Raw genomic sequence first — 10,134 nt, forward strand, 5'->3', positions numbered from 1 at the left:
TATATATATAATTATTGGGGAGCCAAGGGGCCCTAAGTCCAGCCAGGAAGATGGCTTTCAGTACAAAGAGAGAGACCCAGGGCCCTACCTGTGTTTTATTCAGCTGAAAAGGAGTGGCTTGAGGAAGAGAATTGTGGGAAGCAGGTGATTACTGTGAGCTGGGCTAGGTGGGTGTCCTGCATTTACCTCTGTCATATGCAGAGAAAATAATTTGCATTATGCTATTGGTATAGTATCTAATGCTTTTGAGGATCTGGTGCTTCAATTCTAATGTGTAATCTTTCAAGCCCCAGGAAGTCATAGCTTCTATCTCAAGCTCAATCCCAGAAGACAGTGTGGAGCACTGGCTCTTCATCCTATCTCGACCCAGCTCATTGGAGAGCAGCAGGTGGGGGTTATCAGGGAAACACATATACTGTCTTCAGAAATTACCACCAGCACCTCAGCTAGACCAATATACATTGCATAAGGCCGATTGAAAGGATAAAGGGAAGCCATAGCCAGCTTTATACATATCAACAGAAGGAAATAGGGTCAGGCTCAGCCAAAATAAAGATAATTGCTCTTCTTTCAAGGAGAGCTGCTCAGGTGGTCCTGCACATTATACATTTATAACTTATTATTCCCATCATTAACACATTAAAATGCACACATCCTGCTTACTAGCCCAGCCTCAAAGGTAGCTGCCATAAATATCAAGGGACTGGAAGTGACCAAGAGCAAAGAAATGCTTGCCCAACTTGTAAGTGTGGGCAACGCAAGGGCACGGACCTAATCAGGGGTCTCAGGGCTCCAATCCGCTAATCGCATTACAACAGCTCTCAAGGGGGAGAGTCCTTTTCTAAACTACAAGAGGCTGACAGCAAATCATCTGAGTGACAGATCCGGACTCCCTTCTACTCAGCTGTCTATCTACATATTTTCTCTCCTTTTCCCAATGATGTCGTTTTGCTTCCCCACTTCTCTGACCTTTCCAAAAGTAAAAAATGTCCCCTCATGAGACATAACAGTATGTGGGTAATTTTGTGAACCCTCTCTAATTTATTTTTCAACTCTGTGTCATGAACCCATGGTCCTAAATAGAGCTGCATTCATTGTTCCTGACATATATCTGCTCACTTGTGCATATATTTCTGGAATGTAGAGGAAAAGAGGACATGCAATTTAGGGAGTGTACTTTTGTTCCCAATTGTATTTCTCAAAGTCACATGTGTTCAGGACCGGGGAGATGGCTCAGTAGAATAAGCACTTCCCTGGTAAGTGCAAGGGCCTGAGTTCAATCTTTGGTTCAGCAAAAAAAAAAAAGAAAAAAAAAAGAAAAAGAAAAAAAAGAAAAGAAAAAGTCACATATGTTCAAAACTTGCTTTGAAACACAGCTTGCACCCTGGGTTCCTCCTACATTTTTCCTCAAAAGAAGAGTCACTTTGAACCATACAACATAAGGTCTCTATTCCTTGTTTCTCCATCCTGGATTGCAGACACCAGCTTGAAAGTGGACTTGGTATGTGTGTATCCCCTCTCCCCATCGCTGCTAGGAGCCAGCAAGGTGCCCCCTTGGCTCCCAAGAGCTGGCAGCCCAAGGCTCCCACCTTGGGCCTCTGAGCTAAAGGAAGCTGAAAACAAAGATGCCAGGCAGCAGCGGGCAGTTTCCAAGAAATCTGGTTTGGGGGAGAGGCACATGAGTTAAGAACCTATAGGGAAGGAGCTGGGGGTCCTTGGCACCCCACAGAGCCAGCTCCAAGATCTTCCCCACCCCCAACTGATATGTTCCACCTCCTCCCTCTCGCTATGGTCCCCTCTTCAGCTCTGACCCCTCGACTCTCCTTTCTCGTCTTCCATTCTGTGTTTCTGACTTCTCAGGCTTTGAGGGCCTTCTAACTTGTAGAGTAGAAATCTGTAGCCACGTGTCCTTTGGGAGAACTCACTGTGCTCCTGACCCTGCTCTTCTACTGTGCCCATGGTGGGTGGGAACCTGATTTGCTCAGCCAGTTCCCAAGCTGCTCTGAGGCATCTGGCTGCCTCTTGGGGGAGACCTGGAAGCCAGCAATGCCGGGATGCAATCCAAATCTAAAGAGCCAGGGAGCAAACGTGCAGAGTACATTAAGCGATAGGAATCCAATACAGGACTGCGGACTAAGGGCTCTAGGCGCGAACCCAGACACAGCCTCTCTCTCCAAGGGCCAACCTTGCACCTGCGATTTCTGTCTGTTGTTTCTTTACCCCAGACAGTGGGTACAAATGCCAGATGTCCCTATGAAAGACTCCAAGGGCTCGGGAGGTGTGACTGCTTCCCCGCACCCAGGACAGCCTCACCCTGAGGCTCCAAAGACAGGGTGGCTGTGGGCGAGTTGCTGGACTCCTGAGGATCCAGGCGGGGACCTCCAGTGTTAGCAAGGTCAGGTGGGGAGGCTGAAGACGGACGCTCAGGTTCAGTAACTGATGAACCATCCGCCAATCCCTCTTGGACAGTGGTGACTTGCCTCCAATCCATCTTCCTTCCTGGCGCTGGAGGAGCCTAGGAGCTGCAGCTCTGGTGAGCAATCAAAGGATGTGGAGCAGAAGGGATGTGGGGACCCAAAGCAGCCACAGTTCTGTGCAGTTCCTACCCCTGGACAGAAAGTTTTCTATCCTCACACCAGGATGTGGAAGCAGTAAGGAAAACCCACATGCCAAGCCTCACTGCAGCAGTGCAGGATAATGCGCAGGCCAGGACAAATAAAAAGGTCCAATCAAGATTTGGACTCGGGCCCTTTCTCCTGGCTGGCAGCACGGAGGCCGCACGATGCCTGGAGTTACTGTAAAAGACGAAAACCAGCAAGAGTTTCATCAGAGCTCTGGCAGCCTTCCTCAAAAAGTCCGGGAAGCTGAAAGTCCCCAAACGGATGGACACAGTCAAGCTGGCCAAACATAAAGAGCTTGCTCCCTACGATGAGAACTGGTCCTACACACGAGCTGCTCCCACAGCTCAGCACCTGTACCTCTGTGGGGGTGCTAGGGTTGGCTCCATGACCAAGATCTACGGTGGCCATCAAAGGAATGGGGTCATGCCTATCCACTTCAGCCGGGGTTCCAAGAGTGTGGCACGCAGAGTCCTCCAAGCCCTGGAGGGCTGAAAATGGTAGAAAAGGACCAAGACGGGGGCCACAAGCTGACACCTCAGGGACAGAGAGATCTGGACAAAATCGCCGGACAGGTGGCAGCTGCCAACAAGAAGCATTAGAACAAAGGATGCTGGGTTAATAAATAGCCTCGTTCATAAAAAAAAAAAAAAAAAAAGAAAAAGAATTTGGACTCAGATCTCTGTGTTCAGAGCCCAGAGGGCTCTCCATTACACCATGGAGCCCAGCTGCAGCATTCACTGCACACGACCACAGAGAATGGCATTCAGCATCCAGCCTGCAGATTACCTAAGCCAAGGTAAAAATAAGGTCAAAGACACTTGGGATAAGGAAAGCGCCTTCAGGCTTCCCTGGGAGGCCACACCCTCTGCCTGCCCCCTAATAACAGTTGTGGGGCTGCACTTCCAACTTCTACACACAGAAGTCTCATTTCTATTTTCTTGGCTTTTACACATTTTCCACTACCCAGGAAGCACAATGACTGGCTTAGAGTGGTCCATACAGGGTGAACTCAGACTGGTCAGGATTCAAACTGAGGTCTCCCGCACGGGAGCTGCCAGTCCCACCGCGAAGCACCCGAGCCTCTGCACTACCTGTACCTGTGCACCATCGGAGACAGACAGAAGTCAGACTCAGTGTTGCGGTGGAGCTCTCGTGCAGGCAGATGCTCTCAAGCAGTCAGATGAACATTAAGATAAACAATTTCACCTGACTGTGGGGGCATTCTAGTATGCATCTCTTTCTAATGTGAAGCTTTCTTGATGCCATTTGCCTTTCTGGAATACTGGTCTTCTAAGTCTTACTCTTTCCTTTGCAGTTAGCCTGCCACTCATTTTATGTCCCTTACTCTTTGACCTTTTTCTGCCTAATGAAAAGCAATAGCAAAAAAAAAAAAAAAAAAAAAAACCCCAAACAAACAAAAAAAGCAATAGTGGAGATTTCCTTTTATATCCAATCTGAAAGGATCAGATCCACTAAAATTACCTCTTGTCAGCATTGTGGTTGGATTCTTGGATTACTTGGTCCCATTTCAAATGTCTTCATGTGCAGTAGTTCTGTCCTTTAACTCTCTCCCTACCATTCCTCATCAGACTGATTCGCTGGGAAAAACTCTTGTTTTGCTAAAGTGTTTTGAAACTGCAAGCCCTGGTAAGGTAAGATTTCTAGTCCATCTTGGGTACAGAGGGTAAAGGAATTTGAGTTCCTTCAAGTGGCACATAGCCCAGTGGCAGTTCTGAGCAAGAACATCCCCGTCTATCACTTTCTCTGCTCATTTCTTATCTGCGCTCACATCCCTTTCTCCATCTTCAGGAACACAGCTCCAGGGATTTAGTCCATGTTCTCTCATCTCCTAATTTCTTTGCATTTTTATTTTTATTATTTTTTAAATTTTAAATGCATTTTTAAATAGGGGATGTATTTAAAAATATACAGTGCACTAAAGCACCCGCTTAGACAGAGCACAGCAGCCAGGGTTCAACCCCAGCATACCACACAAGCCCTGTTCTTGGGGTGCACTGAGACAGCAATTGAGATTGGGCGTGATGGCACGTGCCTGTAATCCCAGCACCTGGGAGGTTGAAAACAGGAGAATCACTATGAGTCCAACCTACATAGTGAGACCCTGTAGACCCTGTCCTAAATATATTTTTAAAATTATATATATATATATATATATTATACACACACACACACACACACACACACACACATAGTGCTGGGGGAGGGGGTGTTGGTGTGAAGAGAACTGTAAGTGTAAGTTGTTTGGATTAAAATTAGTTCCATCCTCTTTCTAATTGAAGAGGTTGGAAAAGTGACAATCACCTTTCTCAGATTCCCTTGCAGATTGGGCTCTGCATAGAAATTAAATTCTGTTACTTACATACATTGCTGAGAGTTACCAGAGTGGGAGAGGTAACCTGCTTGCTGCTGTTGCTCATGGCCAGTAAGGCTGTGGAACAGTGAGTATGAGAAATTTTGAGTGTGGGCCAGTCTAGTTTCTTACCGTGGCTGGTGGTGAGGGCATCCCACCCCTGGGGGGCACTTAGGAAGCAAAACCTTTCCATGTTCCCATGAATTTACTTCAATAGTACTTTTCCCACCCAGGATTGGGGCTTGGAAAGGGGACCAGGGAGGAGAGAGCCAGAACTGAGCATAAAAATGCTGTGCATATTTTATGAAAAGACACAAAGAAGGTACCTGGGAAGTTGTGTCACTGGCTGGCTGCACCACCATTCTGCAGTCCTGAGACTTTCCAAGGCTGCTTGGGATGCAGAAATTGCAAATGAGTCATAGGTTGAACATTGAAGCTAAATATCTAAAGCTTTTACAATGAAATATAGTATACTAGATCCTTAATACTGGAATTGGAGAAATTTCTAAGATACTATAAGAGGTCTTTGAATGAAAAACAAAACAAAGTCTGATTTCATTTTTAAAAAAAATCCCCGTAACAAAGTGACACCACAAGGCTGGCTGGAAGAATTTATGTGCAACACGCTTTTCTACCAAATGTCTCAAATTCTAAATATAATCTCAGAACTCTGGGGCAATAAACAGGCAGGATTACCAAACTCAAGCCCTACCAGGGCAGTTTAGGTATTTAGCAAAACCTATCTCAAACAAAAGAAAAAAGGTTTAGTGTGAAGGCCCTGGACTCAATCTCAGAACTAAAGAAAAAAGTTGGAGTTGAATATGCCACAGCACGCCTGTATCTCCCACCCCAGGAATGATGAAGAAGGAGTATTCTTAGTTCAAAGCTAGCCTGTGCTACTGAGGGAGTTCTGAATGAGAAAGCAAAACGGCCTCAAACAAATAAATTGAACAAAACCAAGCAACAAGCAAGTAGCACAGTTGTTATTTTCTTGTTAGTACTGGGAATCATACTCAGAAATTCCAGCTTGCCAGACATCTATAGTGAAAAATGAGAATATCAACAAAAAAATCAGGGCTCTCCAGTGCAATGGCTCACTGTTAGACTAGAGAAAGCTATGAGACATAAGTCTGGAGTAGAGTGTCTTAACTTTTTTCCTTTCTTTTTTCTTTTTCTTTTTTTGGAACCAGGGATTGAACTCAGGCCTTTGCACTTGCCAGGGAAGCGCTTATTCCACTGAGCCACTCCCCAGCCCCTCTTTCTTTCTTTTTTTAAAATTATCTTTCTTTAGCTTAACAGAGGGTTGCACTATGTGGCCAGACTGGCCTCCAAATCCCTGTCCTGCCTCAGGCTCCTAATCAACGGAGACTACTGGCGATGCCCACCACAGCTGCTTGCCTCTGGGGCACCTTGCAGTGCCAGAAAGTAAGGAGGCACTAAAACACCTCCACAGTGATGGGGAATATCAAAGTTATATGGCGCCAATTGGCAAAGATCACAGTACTCCTAGCTGCAAAATCTTAATGACAAAGTAACATAATATTGACTGTCACCCCAAAGTATGAAACAAATATAGATGTGTCCCTATGGAAAGGAAACAAATGAAAGGAGAAAAAAGAGATAAAGAAAGCAAGCAAGAGGGGCTGGTGAGATGGCTCAGTGGTCTAAACACCTACTTAGAACAAGCTTAGCAAAGCACAGGCACTGCGGTTCAATCCCCCAGCACCACATGCCAGCCAGCCCCCGCCCCCTGGTGGGCTGAGCTGGCCACACACACACACACACACACACACACACACACAAACACAAATAAATAAAAAATTAAAAAGAAAGAAAGAGAGAAAATAGAAAATATTCCTTGCAAAACTATCCCCAAGAATTGGTGTTGAGGTTGTGCCCCAAGCTGCAGAGACAGAACTCTGGTCATGGTGACTTCCTGCCAAAGCATCAACTCCTAGTGACACACATGAGAAACAGGTCCTCGGCTTGGTGACCTCCAACCATGTGCACAATAAGGCATCATGTTGATTGTATTTTTCTGTCATATGATGTGATGACAGTGGCACTTTAGCGTCTGCAATCTACCATCCTACTCTAATAATGAGAAAAGTATCAGACAAGTCCCAGTAGAGAGACAGGCTACAAAATACCTTCCCAGTACAGTTCAGCATTTTCAAGGCCATCAAAACAAGGGAATTCTAGCAAAGTGTGACAGTTGGTAGACTAATAATTAGGAAATCGGAGTTGCAGCAGTCAAAATGAAGTTCAATCCTTTTGTGACTTCGGACTGAAGCAAAAACCGTACAAGGCATTTCAATGCACCTTCCCACATCTGCAGGAAGATTATGTCTTCCCACCTTTCCAAAGAGCTGAGAAAGAAAAATACAGTGTTCACTCTATGTCCATTTGAAAGAATGATGAAGTTCAGGTTGTAGGAGGACAGCATAAAGGTCAACATTTCACCAAAGTAGTCCAGGCTTACAGGAAGAAATATGTCATTTACATTGAACAGGTGCAGCGGGGAAATGCCAGTGACACAGCTGTCCAGGTGGGCATTGATCCCAGTAAGGTGGTTATCACCAGGCTAAAAGTAGGCAAAGACCACAAAATGATCCAGGAAGGGAAAGCCAGGTCTTGCCAAGGAAGAAAGGAAAAGGACGAATGCAAGGAAGAAACAACTCTGCAGCTTTCAAGTAAAAACTGCTAAAATAAAATTAATAATAATTAGGAAATCTGAAAAAAACATGGGCTTTGTTTAATAATGTACATATTTATTCATTGGGAAATGCACCAGCCTAATGTGAGGTGCTACAAATTGGGGATATGCTGGTTGGAGTAGGTAGAAATTCTCTATTCTACATTCTGAACATTTTTTTGCAAAAAACATGGAAAGCAAAGAAAAATATGAAACTACTTAAAGGTAGAAAAAAAGGCCGGGGAGATAGCTCAGTAGAATAAGTGCTTGCCTGGCAAGCACAGGGTCCTGAGTACAATCCCTGGTACCGACAAAAAAAAAAAAAAAAAAAAAAAAAAATCAAACAAATAATAAGAAATAAAACTTCTACCAATGAAAGTTTAGATTTTTCCTTGGGGCCAGGATGATGGCTCAGTGGACTAAGCTCTTCCCTGGCAAGCGCAAGGGCCTGAGTTCAATCCCCGGTTCAGCCAAAAAAAAAAAGAAAGAGAAAAAGACTTGGAGTCTCTTCAGAAAAGAGGATTTCCTTGGGGTCACAGGCATGAGAAGGAACTCTCAACATCACTGTTCATTCAGAAACCCACCATAACCATCACACACTCACCAGAGTGCAAACCACAAGATTACACAACATGAACAACTGTATCTCTTATTGCTGTTCACAGAACAGCGGAGTGCAACAGTTCTGGAAATCCATTTGCTAGCTTCTGCTAAACTTAAAAATACACCTCCTGTTCCCAGACCTTCCATTTCTTGTTCTTGTACTCAGTAGCAATGACAAGTTTCCTTAATTTCTCTTGCAGTGAGTTTGTTACCTGTGCACAGGAATGTCCTAGATATTTGAGTATTAACTTGTATCCCACTATGTTACTGAATTTGGTTATCACATCAGGACTTCTTTCAGTGGTGTTTTAGGGGTCTTCTATGTAAAGTGTCATGTCATCTGCAAAAAAAAAAATCTTTTAACTTCTTCTTTTCCTATCTTTGGTCCTTTTATTTCTTTTTCCTCTGTAATTGCACGGGCTAATATTTGCAGAATTATATTGAATTGAAAGGTGAGATTATTTCTACATCGGACCAAAAGATGGGGAAAAAACAGTTTATTAATCAAGCCAGCCATTGGACCCTTTCAGGGCTACGGAGCGTCTGTTTGGGCTTCTAGGTCGTTACAGAGCAGAAGCAGTCAGGCTTCCTTTCCTCTCTGCTTGTAGTGGTTAATACACTGTCAACTTGGAAAGTGAAAGGCTAGGCTAGATTGGGCACCACTTCCGTGGAAGAGCTTGACCCGCCCAGCCTAGCCACTTAGGAGGAGTTGGGAACTTCCCAGCTGCCACCACTTCCTTAGAGGAGCTCCAGTCTTCGCATCCTTGCGAGAGAGAGGGAGGGAGACAATAAATGCCACAGCCGCTGCTCCTCCTCTGCTCTTGCCTGTTTTCTGCTGCCATAAACTGCTGTCCTCTGCCTTACAGCCAGCAAAATATAGACTAAACCTCCACTAACTGTGAGCTAAATAACCTTTCCTTTCTTCATTTTAGGTGTCACTATTTTGTCCCAAAAAAAAAAAAAAAAAAAAAAAAAAAAAAAAAAACAGCTGAGACACTGTTTAAACACTTTCTTGGTTTCCATGGCAATGGGATTTTCTTTGTAATTAGTTATGTTTTCTTCTTATTTTTATGTATTTATTTGTCTGTTTGCAGAACCAGGAATTGAACTCAGGTTCTTGTGCTTGCCAGGCATGCGCTTATTCTACTGAGCCATCTCCCCAGCTCCTGTTTTCCTCTTATGTTTACAATATCTTAACAAGGATGGGGAAGGATTGAAGGAGTAAAGGCAGAGAAAGAGTAAAGGAGTCACAGCATCTTAACAAGGGTAGGGAAGGCTAAACTAGAACTTCTTTTGCTAAGATCAAATTAACTCAACTGAGAGCTCCACTCCCTACACAATAGCAGCGGTATGGGGTGGGGGTTGGGGACACCCCTCTGCAGTCTGAGCAACTGCCTTGTAAGCACAAGGACCCAGGTTAGATCCTCACCTGGGGTCCCTGGGTGGGACCAAACTGGGTTTGGTGGGGCACCCTTGTAACCCCAGTACTGGGAAGGCTGAGACAGAAATATAAACATCATTCCAAGCTGTGTAGGGGGATCTTGTGCCAAATAAATAGAAAGATTTTAAAGAAAGAGACCTGAGTTTAAAAAAAAAAAATGGTGACAGTGGACATCCTTGTCCTGTTGCTGACTGTTAGAGTGAAAGTATTCAGGATTTGACCATCTAGTGAGATGTAGGCAGTTGGTTTATCATATGTGGCTTTTTTTTGAGGTTGAGTTAAAGACAATCTATTCCAGGGGCTGGAGAGATGGCTCCGTGGTCTAAAGCACCTACTTGGAACAAGCTTGGCAAAGCACAGGGACCACGGTTCGATCCCCCAGCACCACATGCCAGCCAGCCCC

At 44.7% G+C, this 10,134-nt stretch overlaps 1 pseudogene; it reads left to right on the forward strand.

Annotated features, from left to right (window-relative positions):
• Positions 1-2,782: 2,782 nt before the first annotated feature.
• On the forward strand, positions 2,783-3,236 carry LOC101576889 (annotated as a pseudogene).
• Positions 3,237-10,134: the final 6,898 nt, after the last annotated feature.

Source organism: Octodon degus, unplaced genomic scaffold (genome assembly GCF_000260255.1).
Source record: "Octodon degus isolate 3935 unplaced genomic scaffold, OctDeg1.0 scaffold00048, whole genome shotgun sequence".
In the NCBI taxonomy this organism is placed as follows: domain Eukaryota; kingdom Metazoa; phylum Chordata; class Mammalia; order Rodentia; family Octodontidae; genus Octodon; species Octodon degus.